This window comes from Callorhinchus milii, unplaced genomic scaffold (assembly GCF_018977255.1).
Source record: "Callorhinchus milii isolate IMCB2004 unplaced genomic scaffold, IMCB_Cmil_1.0 Scaffold4, whole genome shotgun sequence".
In the NCBI taxonomy this organism is placed as follows: Eukaryota; Metazoa; Chordata; class Chondrichthyes; order Chimaeriformes; family Callorhinchidae; genus Callorhinchus; species Callorhinchus milii.
In genome coordinates, this window is record NW_024704745.1 from 348,943 (window position 1) to 364,889 (window position 15,947).

The window sequence follows — 15,947 nt, forward strand, 5'->3', positions numbered from 1 at the left end:
TATTATTATTATTATTATTATTATTATTATTATTATTATCTACCGCCCACCCCAAGCCATCCCCCACCTTCATCCCTGGCATCTCCACCCTCCTGTCTTCCCTCTCCCTCTGCTCCGTACTCCTCCTCATCCTTGGCGATTTCAACCTTCACGTTACCCCCTCCTACTCTACTTCTGCTGATTTCTCCCTTCTCTCCTCCCTCAATCTCTCCCTGTACATCCACTCCGCCACCCACGTGCGTGGTCACCCCCTCGACCTGTTGATCACTCTGGGCCTCACCGTCTCAGACCTCACCATCACCGTCAAAGCCATCTCGGACCATCACTTCATCTCCCTTAACTCCTCAATCTCTCTCCCCACTGTCACCCAACCCACCTCATACCGCCCCTGGAAAAAAATCCTCCCCCACCTTTTCCCCTCCCCTCAGCTGCCTTGTCATCTGAACTCCTTCCCCTCCGGGCGTCCTCCTGCACTGACCTATTCTCCTCGGTCACCCTTCTCCACAGCTCCCTCTCCTCCAAACTCGATTCCCTCGCTCCTCTCTCTTCCAGAACTGTTCACACGCACGCAAATCACCTTGGTACACCAGCTACCACGGCTCGCTTAAAGCCCAGGCACGTTCCGCTGAGCGCACCCGGCTTAAATCAAACCTAATTGTCGATTGGCAGATCTGGCTGGACCATGTCAAATCTTACTGCTCCACCCTCACCTCCGCTAAATCGTTGTTCTAATCCATGACAAAAAAAAAACAAAAAAGACAAACCCGGCAGGGTGAAACCTTGGGAAAGTTTTCTTATTCTACACACCTGATAATAATCCCTCAAGAAAAAAAATCACAATTTGATCACTCAATCCACGACTGTTTGTGGGACGCTGCGGTGCGCAATTGGCTGCCGCATTTCACCCACAAATATACAGTCAATTCACTTTACAGCATATTCTGTGAAGCGCTTTGAGACGTCTCGAAGACATGAAAACCGTTATATCAAATGCAAAGATTATTATTATTATTATTATAGAGGCTAAGGACAACCCTAGACTCCTCTTCTCCATCACAAACAGGCATCCTTTCATGCCTCGCCCATTCTCACCTCAAATGCCAACTGCAAGGCGATGCTGGACTTCCTCAAATCCAAAATCGAGGGAATCCGCTCAGCTGCCTCTGCCACTGCATCTGCTACCCCCTCCCCATCTCCTCCTCCCACCCCGACCCCTACCCGCCCCTCCCTCCAAGCCTTTGAACCTGTCTCCCCATCCTCTCTCATTACCACCATAACCTGTGTGAAACCCACCACCTGCTCCCTGGATCCCATCCCTACCCCACTCCTTACCTCTCAGCTCCATCTCTTTGCTCCTCTACTCATTGACATCGTTAACCTCTCCCTGTCCTCTGGCACTGTTTCCACCCCTCTAAAAAATGCTGTAATCACTCCTATCCTTAAAAAACTCTCCCCAGACCTTTCTCTACTCTTTAACTACCGCCCCATCTCCAACCTCCCTTTCCTCTCCAAGGTCCTAGAATGAGTTGTTGCTTCCCAGCTTTGCTCCCTCCTCTCCCACTACTCCCTTCTCGAACCACTCCAATCAGGTTTCTGTGCCGCCCACAACACAGAATCAGCCCTGGTCAAAGTGATAAATAACATTCTGTCCATCTGCGACCAGGGCTCCCTCTGCCTCCTTGACCTCTCTGCTGCTTTTGACACCGTCGATCACTTTATCCTCATCCACCGCCTCTCCTCTCACCTCAACTTCCATGGCGCTGTCCTTGATTGGTTCAGATCGTACGTCTCACACCGCCTGCACTTCATCTCCTCCAATGGCTTCTTCTTTAGCACCTGGACAGTCTCGTGCGGCGTTCCTCAGGGCTCTGTCCTCAGTCCCCTCCTCTTCAATATCTACATGCTCCCTCTTGGTGACATCATCCGCAGACATAGGATCAACTTCCAAACATATGTGGGCGACACCCAACTCTCTGCCTCCACCCTCAACTCCGGGACCCACTGCTGTCCTGACAGAATGTCTGTTCTGTCAGACATCAAGTCCTGGATGAGAGCCAACTTTCTATAGTTGAACGTCAACAAGACCGAGGTTCTCCTGATTGGCTCCCGTCAGCACCTCCTCACCTCAGTCACTGACAGCATCACCATCCATGGCCGCACACTCCACCTTACTAAGCCAGTCAAGAACCTTGGGGTCTTGTTCGACCCTCAATTATCCTTTCTATCCCATATTCGCACTAAGACCCACTCTGCCTTCCCCACCTCCGCAACATCACCCGGCTCCGACATTGTCTTACACCACAGCCCCCGATACCCTCATACACACCTTCAGATCATCCAGAACTCTGCAGCCCGTGTCCTCTCCCGCACCGGGCTCCATGACCCTATCACCCCCATCCTCGCCCGACTCCACTGGCTTCTCATCATACAAAGGATACAGTTCAAGATCTTGGTCCTCACCTTCAAAGCCCTCCATGTTCTTGCTTCCCCCGACCTCTCCAACATCCTAACCCCCTACCACCCTGTTCGCTTCCTCTGCTCAGTGGGCTGTGGCCTGTTTCATGTCCCCCACCTTGCTCGCCCCACTATCGGCAGGCGGGCCTTCTGCGACTCTGCACCCACCCTCTGGAACTCCATCCCACAGTCCCTCTGTCTCACCCCCTCCCTCGCCACCTTCAAGACCCACCTCAAGATCCTCCTCTTCGACCATGCTTTTGGTCTCCCCGCTTCCCCCCCTGCCCTCCCCCCACCCCCGACCCTCAGCTTGGGCTCATAACTCTGTCTGTCCAGGGCCTTGGGATGTCTTCCCGATGTGAAAGGCGCTATATAAATGTAATTTTGTTGTTGTTGTTGTCTCAAGAGGAGAGTCTTGAGACAGGTCTTGAAGTAGTCGAGGGAGGGGGCAAGGCGGAGGGACTGTGAGATGGAGTTGCAGAGAGTGGGGGCAGAGAGCTGAAGGCCTGCCCGCCAATGGTGGAACGGGCAAGGTGGGAGACGTAAAGCAGGCCAGAGCCCGCTGAGGGGAGGGAGTGAACAGGATGGTAGGGGGTTAGGAGGTCACAGAGTAGGGGGGGAGCGAGGCCATGGAGGGTTTTGCAGGTGAGGACCAGGATTTTGAACTGTATCCTCTGTGTGATGGGAAGCCAGTGGAGTTGGGCAAGGATGGGGTTGATAGGGTCACGGAGCTGGTGGGGGAGAGGACACGGGAAAATTAATGAGAGGATCTTGAAATTGATCTGTTTGGTGATTGGGAGCCAGTGGAGGCTGGCGAGGGCTGGTGTGATGGGGGACTGAGGTTTGTGAGGGTCAGTATCCGGGCGGCGGAGTTTTGAACTGATTGGATTTTGTGTCTGGTGGAGCTGGGAAGACCAGCGAGGATGGCATTGGAATAGTCCAGCCGGCAAGTGACCAAGGGTGGGCGAGGGTTTTATCTGCATCAGTTGTGAGATAAGGACGGAGGTGGGCAATGTGCCGGAGTTGGAAAAATGTGGTGCTGGTCAGGGATTGGATGTGGGGAAAGAAGGAAAGCTGGGGATCGAACCTGACGCCTAAATTGCGCACGGGTTTGGCCGGGGAGGTTGAGGAATTCAGCCCCTCAGGACAGAAGACACTAACGGGAGCCAAAGAGTATGGCTGTTGAGCTGCATGTTATAGATCCCATGGCCATTATTCAAAAAGAGAAGGGTGTTAGTCCCGGTGTTTTGGCCAGCAATCCCCTCGATAATATTGGTTACTCATTTCATGGTTGTTTGTAGTACATTGTTGTTAATCTACAAAGCTATATTCTGAAGACAAATCTATGGCAAATCCTAATCCTGACTGAATTGGTGGGATGATGCTGTGCAGTTGACTGGAATTAACCTCCTACTCGTAAAAATGTTACCAAGACCCTTTTTTTAAAATCATTTTCTTTCCTTTTCACAGGCAAGTCTGATTTTAACAGCGCTAAAATCTGTTTGCTTGGGTGTGTTTTTTTTAAAAAAGAATTCACTTGTCGGCAGCCATATGTGGATTTAAATTGTATCTGTAACCCAATTACCATTCTCTTGGGGTGCAGAGAACTGGGCATGAACTTTACTAAGCAACATTGTTGTATTACAGCTTTAAACCAACTGATTCAATCGAGTGTGACTCCGACTGCTGTTGGTCGCATATCTCAGTGGAGCTTGCAAACTCTGTGACCAACTCCGACTTCCTTTGTTATTCCTCGGAAGTGATATTCAGTGACTGAATAGTGCAGGGACGTGTGAATGTGAGATTCCCTGATGGCTTGGTGGGCAAAGGCACTGTGTCTACTGTATTGGAATTTGCACCAAAGAATTTGCACAGACAATTGTTAATCTGTAGTGATCTGGGTGACTTCACCCAGGATTGCCTCCTGTCTCTGTCTGACATTAGTAATGGAGTTAGAAGCTTAACAATTTTTAGGAGCACAGTTCTCAATAAGAACAACAGTCTATATAAACGCAGGATAGCCTCTCAGAGCACTTAGACAACCATATTCCATGTCAATGCCCAGAATGTATAAACTATTCCCAGACTAATTTTTGCATTAAATTATCACCTTCTTCAGCATTTTGAATAGCTATGTCTCAGTGGTAAGTGAGAACCCGGTTGTTGGTCGATCGGTGGATTCCTTTTCTGGGGTTAATAATTCCTTCCAAAAAAATAATAAAAGGCATGGTCGAAGAGTAGGGTTTTGAGATGTGCCTTGAAAGAGGCAAGCGAGGGAGCGAGGCGAAGGGAATGTAAGATGGAATTTTGTAGGGCAGAAAGGCTGAAGGCCCAGCTGCCATTGGTGGAGAGGGCCAACCGGGCGGGGGACGTGGAGTGGGCCAGAGTCTGCTGAGCGGAGAGAGTGGACGGGTTGATGCAGGTAGGGATGGGGTTAAGACCGTGGCGGTCCTTGACGGCGATGACGAGGATTTTGAACTCTATTCTCTAGGGGATGGGAAGCCAGGGGAGCCGGGTGAGAGTGGGGGTGATGGGGTCACGGAGCCTGCTACGAGAAAGGACACGAGCTGCAGAGTTCTGGATGATCCCTAGCTTGTGGGGGAAGAGTTGGGGAGACCGACAAGGAGGCAGTTATCGTAGTCATGCCTAGATGTGATGTGTAGATGAGGGCAGCAAGAAGACCTGGGTTTGAATCCTGGGCAGGGCGTAACATTGAGCGTAACACAAGTTTCCTTACTCCACACACACGCCTCTGTTTACCCGGCAGTAAGTAGGAATCCAGTTGTTAGTCGATTGCTGCATCACTTTTCCAGCAGTTTTTTCCATCCCTTCAAAAATACATTAAAAAAATAATAATTTGGTCACTTCAATCTGTTAAACCCAGATTGCGATGTGCGATTGCTCTTAAAGACCTGAAAACTCAACACGGAGTCAGTGCGGTATACATTCAAAAAGCTTTATTTCATATATATATGAGGTGCAGAGCGGTAGCAACAACTCTCCCAAGGTACTGCTCCCCACACTGCACACCACAGAAAAACAACATCTGACCTTTATACATGTTCCATTTTCCCATAATTGGATGTCCGTTTCTTTCATAAAAAGAGATATGGGTCCCGGGTTCCTTAGCACAATAACATATACATTGATAGTTGCGAAACCAAAACAAAGCTGAGCTTACACCAAATGCGAAAACATGTTTTGTCTCATTGCCTTTGCTTATTCTGTAACTTTTGCGATTGCCCAAAGATAATAATAATAATAATAATAATCCTTGGATTTGATATAGCGCTTTTCACAGCAGGAGGACGTCCCAAAGTGCTTCACAGAACACACTGTAAAGTGAATTGACTGTATATTTGTGGGCGAACGCGGCAGCCAATTGCGCACAGCAATGTCCCACAAACAGTCGTAGGTTGAAAATGACCAATTTATTATTGTTTGTGGTTTTGGAGGGATTATTATTAGGCTCTGTGTGGAGTAAGGAAACTTGCCCAAGGTTTCGCCCTCTGCCTGGAATTGAACTCAGGTCTCTCACTTGCAAAGCGAGTGCTCTAACCACTGAGCTACAGGACTCCACAAGATGTTACATTCCCACACTTTCCACAAATCCACGACTGTTTGTGGGGACGCTGCTGTGCGCAATGGGCAATTGGCTGCCGCGTTTCGCCCACAAACTATGCAGTCAATTCACTTTACAGTATATTCTGTGAAGCGCTTTGAGACGTCTCGAAAACATAAAAAGCGCTATTTCAAATGCAAGGATTAATATATTATGTATATTGTTGTATCATACCTGTGGCATTGACACTGTTCTCATAGAATCATAGAATTTTACAGCGCAGAAGCAGGCCATTCGGCCCATCGTGCCTGTGCGGCTCTTTGGAAGAGCTGTCCAATCAATCCCACTCGCCTGCTCTTTCACCATATCCTTTTACTCTCCTCTCTACTCGTTCTCTTCCCGCCACAAGCTGACCTCACCAAAAAAAGTGTCCATTCTTCCGTCTCCCAGCCTCAGCAGTGAGTGTCATCAGAGCTTAGCCCCCACATAATACTACAAGTGCACACTTTCCAGCAGAAGTCAATGGGCAGTGATCAGGAGCACCAGACCTGGCTGATTTCCCCCTGCCCCTAAATAAAGGGCATCGATTTCAAGATCCTCTCACTCGTCTTCAAATCCCTTCATGCTCCGGCACTTCCCTCCCTCTCCGACCTGCTCATCTCACCCAACCCACAACCCGCTGCCTCCGCTCGACTGGCTCCGGCCCTTCTGTATGTCCCTCGTGCCCTCCTCTCCATCTTTGGTGGCCAAGCTTTCAGCCACTACACACCAAAACTCTGGAACACTCTCCCTCGATCCCTCCACTTTGCCCCCTCCTTCCCCATCTTCAGGTCGTGCTTAAAGACTTTCCTCTCCGACCGTGCCTATGGTCACCTCCCCCCAACCACCCCCCCCCTCCTCTTCCGTCCAACCCCCCCACGCCATCGTGCTCTGCCATTGCCAAGTACTCTGGGACGCTATCCTGCGAGATGGGCACTGTATAAATGCAAGTTGTTATCTGGCTGAGACTAAAATATCAATGTGGATTAAGGATTGATCATACATCTGTTTTATGACGAGACTTTGAACTGAACTCTGTGAGTGAGCAGATTGAGCTCAGCTTAGCACCATCTCTGCCAAAGATGGTGATGAATTCGGGTCAGGCTGATGTGGCTTTGTCCTTGGTGCACTAGAGGGAGGCAAAGACGCACAAAATCCCAAACCATTACTATAGGAAAATATTGCTGTTCGGAGCTGTTTCAGCAGGGGCGCTCACAGCTTTTAACGCATCACTTTCGTTCTCAAAAAAATAAAATGTTTAAGAATATTATTACCGAAAATGTTTCATGTAAATGAATCAATACATTATCATTCATTTATTTGATGTACAGCGCCGATAACGTGAAAAGGTCTCAAAGTGCTTCACTGTGCAAACATGATCAGCAGTTTCCATGTGGCAATGTTGCACAAACAGCCATGAACATAAGAACATAAGGAATTTGCGAGGCAAAGAAAACCAAGGTCCATCCAGTTCACCTTCCACCATCCTGGCAGTCGCTTGTCATTGTCCCAAACTGGACATTGTATACCGAGATACTGTTTCGTAACAAAAATCGATCTCATTTATTCTTTGAAGGATCGACCCTCTGCTTCCACCGTCTCTCTCTCTCTCTCTCTCTCTCTCTCTCGCGCGCTCTCTCCCTCGGGAGCCTGTTCTATAAGTTTACTGCTCAATCACTGAAGTAGTGTCTCTGCAGATTTGCTCTGAATTTACCCCCTTTAATTGCAGGCCATATCCTCTGGTTCTACTGTTCAGTACTAGATAAAACAGCTTATCCTGGTCTACATTATCGTGTCCCTTCAGAATCTTAAAGACCCCAATCATATCACCCTCAACCTTCTCTTCTCCAGTGTGAACATGCCCAGTTTATCTAATCGCTCCTCGTAGTCCAGTTCCTCCATCCCCTCAATCATTTAGGTTGCAATCATGAAGTGAATGACCAGTGTTATCTGGTGGATTACTGGCCAGGACAACTCCTTGCCCTTTTCAAATTGTGTTATGGGATCTTTAACATCCACCTAAGTAGCCAGTGATTTATGTAATTCATCCAAAGGACGGCACCTTTGACCATGTAGCTCTTCCCCAGTGTTGAAGAATATCAGTGCTAACTATGAGTGAGTTTTAACATGAGGCTTCAACTTACAATCTTTTTGAGCCAGAGGCCAAAGTACTACCAACCAAGCCAGCCCGACAGTGAAAAAAAATCATGTTGACATAAAGTTATGTAATTTTACTATTATGTCATTATTAACCTTGGGAAATAAATTGACAATAAATTGAAGCTCTCCCAACAATACTCTGTGGCAGTGAGTAAAGCAAACCAGATGTTGGGATGTATCCTTTGATATAATGCTTTATTACATTATTGAGGCATCTCAAAGTGCTTCATGGGATATGCTGTAAAGTGTAGTGACTGTATATTTTGTGGACAAAACGCAGCAGCCAATTGGGCACAGCAGCGTCCCGACAAACAGTCGTGGGTTGAGTGATCAAATCATTGTTATGAGGGTGGAGGGGGCAGAGGTGGGGAGGAGGGAGTGGCGGGTACTAGAGAGATATTTCACAGATCTTTTATTCTCTTTGAAATTTTGCCTGGCCTTACTCACCTCCCTCAGGAGATTAGGCAAATTGGAAGGAATCCACCACCACACAGATGGAAGCAGTCTTTCTCATCCCAGACGTCATGATTTTCTTAAAGCAATCGGGTCTCTCTCACTGTTGGGTTCAGATTGAGACGGCTTGGGGTGTTTTTATTGAACAAAAGAAGAAAGAGATTTGTTTATGGAAATGAGTGATAAACCTTTCAACAACACAGTAATAATAATAATAATCCTTATATTTGATATAGCGCCTTATCAAGTCTTTGAGACGTCTCAAAGTGCTTCTCAGAATCTACTGTAAAGTGTAGTGACTTTATTTTGTGGGAGAAACGCGGCAGCCAAATTGCGCACAGCAGTGTCCCACACACAGTCTATATACATATATATGGAGAGAGAGAGAGAGGGAGAGATGGGGCATTTCATCCCCCCCACCATAACATCTTTTGCTCTTTTCATTCCAGCTGTACTTGATGGTTGAAGTTAATTTGAATTTATCTGACACTTTTCTCATAGAATCTTACAGCACAGAAGGATTTGGCCCAATCCCCCGCTCCTACTTACACCATAGACCTGCAATTTTTTTCTTTTGAGATACCTTTACAATTCCGTTTGGAAACCTATTATCGAATCTAATTTTACCAACCTTTTAGGCAGTGCACTCCAGACCGTAACAACTCTCTGGGTAAAAAAATGTTCTCCACATCTCCCCTCTATTTTTTTTTGCCAATTATCTTAAATCTGTGTCCTCTGGTTACTGATCAACCTGCCAGTTTTTTCTTGTTTACTCCCTATTCCCGTGAAACGAATGTCTTTAAACGTTTCACATTGATGATGCAGAGCCCCAGAACAGATAGGATTTTAGAAGGGCTTTTAAGGGAGAGAGAGAGTTAAAGCACTTTTGAAGCACCTTTACAGTTGCGATTTCCATTTGATCTTCTGAGGGTGTAAAAGTAACCAGAAGAAACGCTTTTTCACACAGCAAGTTACTATGATCTGGTGTGTGGTGGTGGAAGCAGATTCAATGAGATTTCAAAAGGGACTTAGGTATGTACTTGAAAAAGAAAAAAAATGCAAAGCTATGGGTTAAGAGTGGGCCTAATTGGGTAGCTCTTTCAAAGAGCCGGCACAGGCCGAATGGCCTCCTTCTGTGCTATATATAATTCTATGATTTTATATTCTATAATAGTAATAAAAATCCTTGCATTTGATATAGAGCCTTGTCCAGTGCCTTGGGATGTCCTCCAGACATGAAATGTAATTTTTGTTGTTGTATCCATGGTTGCACACTCCACCTTACTAAGCTAGTCCAGACCTTGGCGTCTTGTTTGACCCTCAACTATCCTTTCTACCCCACATCCATGCCATCACTTGCTCTGCCTTCCCCCACCTCCGCAACATTCCCCGTCTTTACCACTGTCTCACACTGCAGGCCATCGAAACCCTCATACATGAGGCTTGACTGTGCAAACTCTCTGCTTGTTAGCTTTCCCAATTCCTCCCTCCATAGGCTGCAAATCATCCAGAACTCTGCAGCCCATGTCCTCACCCCCACCAGTCTCCACAACCCTATCAACCCCATCCTCGTCTGACTCCACTGGCTTCCTATCACACAGAGGATACAGTTCAAGATCCTGGTACTCACCTTCAAAGCCCTCCATGGTCTTGCCCTCCCCTACCTCTGCCACTTCCTAACCCCCTACCAATCTGCCTCAGCGGGCTCTGGCCTGCTTCATGTTCCCTGCCTCGCCCACCCCACCATTGGCAGGCTTTGCTTCAGCCATTCTACCCCTACCCTCTGGAACTACATCCCCCAGTCCCTCCCCTCGCCCCCGTCCTTGACTCCTTCAAGACCCATCTCAAGACCTGTCTCTTCGACCGTGCTTTCGATCATCCTCCTTCACCCCCTGCCCTCCACCGTCCCCAACCCCCAGCTCGGGTCCGAAACACTGACTGTCCAGCGCCTTGGGACATCCTCCCAATGTGAAAGGTGCTGTATACGTGTAATTTTGTTGTTGTTGTTATCACGTCTTCAAACGTCTCAAAGCACTTGACAGAAAATATTGTAAAGTGAATTGACTATATTTTGTGGGCGAAATGTGGCAGCCAATTGCACACAGCAGAGTCCCACAAACAGTCATGGATTGAGTGACTAAATCATTATTTTTTTTTGCAGGGATCATTACCCCCCAGAAAAACCATTCGACTAATGCCGGGTTCTTACTTAATGCTGGATAAACATAGATGTGTGGAGTAAGGAAATTGCCCAACGTTTTGCCCTGCCTGGGAATCAAACCCGGGTCCTCTCGCTTTCTCTAACCACAAAGCTACAGGGCTCTATGAGAGAAGGAGTGAAGCAAACAGATTTTCGGAGAGAGTTCCAGAGAGTAGGGGAGAGGATGGTGGTTTCTGAAGGATCTGACACTAATGGTGCGAGGGGATGATGTGAGGAATCAGTGGTGATGCTGAGTTGGAAGAGCAGAAGGTAAGGGCAAGAGAAAAGGGCTGGAGGAAATGGCCATGGCTGAGAGGGGCAAAGGATTTGAAGGGTATCTTATTAAAAATTATTTTCAGACTGTAAAACTGACCGCAAGGTAGTTTCTAAAGAATAATTTGACACCAACATTCCAAACAGCACATAAATTATGGAGTCCCGTAGTTTAGTGGTTAGAGCACTCGCCTCGTAGCAAGAAAACCTGGGTTCGATTCCCAGGCAGGGCTAAATGTTGGGCAAGTTTCCTTACTCCACACGCCTCTATTTACCAGCAGTAAGTAGGAACCCAGCTGTTAGTCAATTGGCCGATTGTTATTCTGGGGCTAATAATCCCTTCAAATTAAAAATAAAATAAATATTTGGTCACTCAATCCACGACTGTTTGTGGGACGCTGCTGTGCACAATTGGCTGTCGCTTTTTGCCCACGAAATATACAGTCAATTCACTTTACATAATATTCTGTGAAGCGCTTTGAGACATCTCAAAGATGTGATAAGGCACTGTATCAAATGCAAAGATTATTATTATTAAAAGCAGTGGAAAATAATAATAATAATAATAATCCTTGGATTTGATATAGCGCTTTTCACGTCGGGAGGACGTCCCAAAGCGCTTCACAGAACATACTGTAAAGTGAATTGACTGTATATATGTGGGCGAACGCGGCAGCCAATTGCGCACAGCAATGTCCCACAAACAGTCGTCGATTGAAAATGACCAATTTATTATTGTTTTTGGTTTTGGAGGGATTATTATTAGGCTCTGTGTGGAGTAAGGAAACTTGCCCAAGGTTTCGCCCTCTGCCTGGAATTGAACTCAGGTCTCTCACTTGCAAAGCGAGTGCTCTAACCACTGAGCTACAGGACTCCACGGTTTGGAGTTTGGACTCTAGGTTTGTGATTATGTCATTTTATTGATAAGAGCAAAACTGCTAAATTGCTCCCCTGCCTTAGAGTGAGAATTCCTGCTGGGAAGATCTAACACAATGAAGGTTATGATAGATCCTATTTTCTTATTCCGTGTAAATGTACATCTAATAGATTAAATATCATAAGACTAATTTTATAATAATAATCCTTAAATTTCACATAGCACCGCATCATATCATCCAAAACAGCATTTTTTATAACATTTAGTGACTGTGTATTTTGTAGGTAAACACAGCAGCCAATTTCAACAACAACAACAACTTGGATTTACATAGCGCTCTCCACTCTGGACGGCGTCTCTGAGTGCTTCACAGTATCGGATCCCGGGGCCGACCGGGGGGAGGGGGAGGAAGGTGACCAAAGACACGGTCGAAAAGAAAGGTCTTCAGCCGAGATCTGAAAATACGAAGAGAGAGAGCAAGACGAAGGGAGGGAGGGAGTTCCAGAGCCTCGGGGCATAGTGGCTGAAGGCACGATGGAGAATTCGGGGGACAAGGAGGAGGCCAGACCTGGTGGAACGAAAGCAACGGGCACTGTTGTGAGGAGAGAGGAGGTCAGAGAGGTCGGGGGGGCCAAAGGAGTGGAGGGATTTGAAGACGAGTGAGGATCTTGAAGTCGATCCTCTCTGCGACAGGTACAGTCTGGCAAGGACTGAGGTAATCGGGGAGCGGAGTTTGGTACGGGTAAGAATGTGGGCGACAGAGGTCTGTTATGACCTGGATTTTATGGATGGTAGTGGAGGGGAGACCACGAGGAGGGCATTAGAATAGTCCAGCCGAGAAGTGACAAAGGCGTGGACCAGGGTTTCGGCGGCTTTTGTGGTGAGGTATTGGCGGAAGCGGGCGATGCATTGGAGTTGGAAGAAAGCGATGCTGGTGAGGGACCGGATGTGGGGGAGGAAGGATAATTGGGGGTCGAGTTCAGAGAGTTTTAGGGGGAGGTTGGGTAGGTTGAGAAGATGAGAACCAAGCGATTTAAGACGTTGACGAGAGCCAAAGAGTACGGCTTCCGTCTTGTCAACATTTAGCTGAAGGAAATTTGCGCTCATCCAGCTTCTGATGTCTGACAGGCAGCTGACAGAACATCAGAGGCCTGGGGGTCGCAAAGTGAGGTGACATTTCCACACAGAAATGTCCCACAAACAGCCATAAGGTGAATAACCAGATGTTGGGATGTATCAAAAGATCAATAGCAGCCGAAATAGTGGGGTAATCCCGCCACTGTATAAATCATTGGTGAGATTGTATTTAGAGACTGTGTACAGTTCTGGTCACCGCAGGACAAAAAGGATACTGGAGAAATCGAGAAGATACAGAGGAGGGCAACCAAACGATTGAGGGAATGGACTATGAGGAGCGACTGAGTAAATTGTGTATGTTCACGCTGGGAAAGAGAAGATTGAGAGGCGACATGATTGATGTCTTTAAGACTCTAAAGGGGCAAAACAATATAGATCATGTCGGGCTGCTTCAACTTGTTCAGAATAATAGAACCAGAGGCGATTGAAGGCGGATAAATTCAGAACAAATCTACGCAAACACTATTTCAGTGAGCGAATAGTGAACCTGTGGAACAGGCTCCCGAGGGAGACGGTTGAAACAGGAAATGTTGATTCCTTCACACACAGATTGGATAGTTTTCTTTTAGGAAACAACTTTATGGGATACAGCACATAGGGAGTTTGGGATATATGGGCTAACGACCGTCAGGAAGGTGGAAGGAGAACTAGGTGGACATTGGTCTTTTTTTTGTCTAGATTTTCTCATGTTCTTATCTGGGGGATTGTCGGCCAGGACATCAGTCGAGAGAAACTCCCTTCTCTTTTCAAATAATGCCGCGGGATCTTTAACGTCCTCCTGGACAGGCAGAAGGAACCTGGGATTAATGTCACATCTGAAAGGCGACACATTCTGCAATGCAATGCTCTGCCCCCAATCTCTCTACATTGTTTTGCACACAAAATATAATTCACTTTAAAATATATTCTGGAAAGCGCTTTGAGACATCGCAAAGAGTTAATAAAGCGCTGTACCAAATGCAAAGATTATTATTATTATTATATTATTATTATGTAAGCTTGTCCCGAGATGTGCTCGGTTGTGATGAGCATCTTGAACCTATAATCTCCTAACTCCGAGGCTCCCAACTGAGCCGGGCTGACTCTTTATTGTAAAAACTTGTTAGGAATATTGTTAGGTCTATTTAAGAATGGTCTGGAATGTACTGCCTAAGAGGATGATGGAAGCAGATTTGATAATAGCTTTCGAAAGGTAATTGGGATAGGGATTAAAAAAGAAAAAAAATGTGCAGGGGCTATGGGGTAAGAGTGGAGTCCTGTAGCTCAGTGTTAGAGCACTCGCCTCGCGAGCGAGATACCTGGGTTCAATTCCCGGCAGGGCGAAACCTTCGGCAAGTTTCCTTACTCCACACACCTAATAATAATCCCTCCAAAACAAAACAATAATAAATTGGTCATTTTCAATCCCCACTGTTTTGTGGGACGCTGCTGTGTGCGATTGGCTGCCGCGTTCGCCCACAAATATACAGTCAATTCACTTTGCAGTGTGTTCTGTGAAGCGCTTTGGGACGTCCTCCCAACGTGAAAAGCGCTATATCAAATGCAAGGATTATTATTATTATTATTATTATTATTCTGTGAAGCACTTTGAGACGTCGAGAAGACATGAAAAGCGCTATATCAAATTCAAGGCTTATTATTATTATACTATTATAAGAGCGGGGGTGTGGGGCTAGTTAACGTAAAAGCGGGGGAGTGGGGCTAGTTGGGGTAAGAGCGGGGGAGTGGGGCTAGTTGGGGTAAGAGCGGGGGAGTGGGGCTAGTTGGGGTAAGAGCGGGGGAGTGGGGCTAGTTGGGGTTAGAGCGGGGGAGTGGGGCTAGTTGGGGTAAGAGCGGGGGAGTGGGGCTAGTTGGGGTAAGAGCGGGGGAGTGGGGCTAGTTGGGGTTAGAGCGGGGGAGTGGGGCTAGTTGGGGTAAAAGCGGGGGAGTGTGGGCTAGTTGGGGTTAGAGCGGGGGAGTGGGGCTAGTTGGGGTAAGAGCAGGGGAGTGGGGCTAGTTGGGGTAAAGCGGGGAGTGGGCTAGTTGGGGAGTGGGGCTAGTTGGGGTAAGAGCGGGGGAGTGGGGCTAGTTGGGGTAAAAGCAGGGGAGTGGGGCTAGTTGGGGTAAAAGCAGGGGAGTGGGGCTAGTTGGGGTAAGAGCGGGGGAGTGGGGCTAGTTGGGGTAAGAGCGGGGGAGTGGGGCTAGTTGGGGTAAGAGCGGGGGAGTGGGGCTAGTTGGGGTAAGAGCGGGGGAGTGGGGCTAGCTGGGGTAAGAGCGGGGGAGTGGGACTAGTTGGTAGCTCTTTCGAAGAGCCGGCACACACAGGCACGATGAGCTGAATGGTTCCCTTCTGTGCTGTAAGATTCTACGAATCTGTGGTAATAACAATAATAAGCTTTGCATTTGAGATCACGTCTTCGAGACGTCACAGAGTTTACTGTAAAACACGGTGACGTTATATTTTGTGGGTGAAACGCAGCAGCCAGTTGTCTGCTCTTTCCCCTTTAAGAAGCCTGGAGCTCACGTGTCAAGTTGGGCAGGAGCTCGACAAGTTTATCCTGAAGATTTATTATCTGACGCTGTGCCGAAATCCTTCATGTATGTGCCAGATCCGTGCAGCATAACACACATCACACCACAGCTACAGTTCAGTCTGGAGCTGTCAGTTTCTCACGAAGGGCCCACCGTGGAATATATGTTTCAGCATGACTTAACTTCCTGTTTTTACATTTTTTTCCCAGCCGGCTTCAGTTTGCTAAGTTCAGTGGAAAAATTAAGTAAAAGCAGCACCGGAGGAGGAGTGGGTGGGTGGG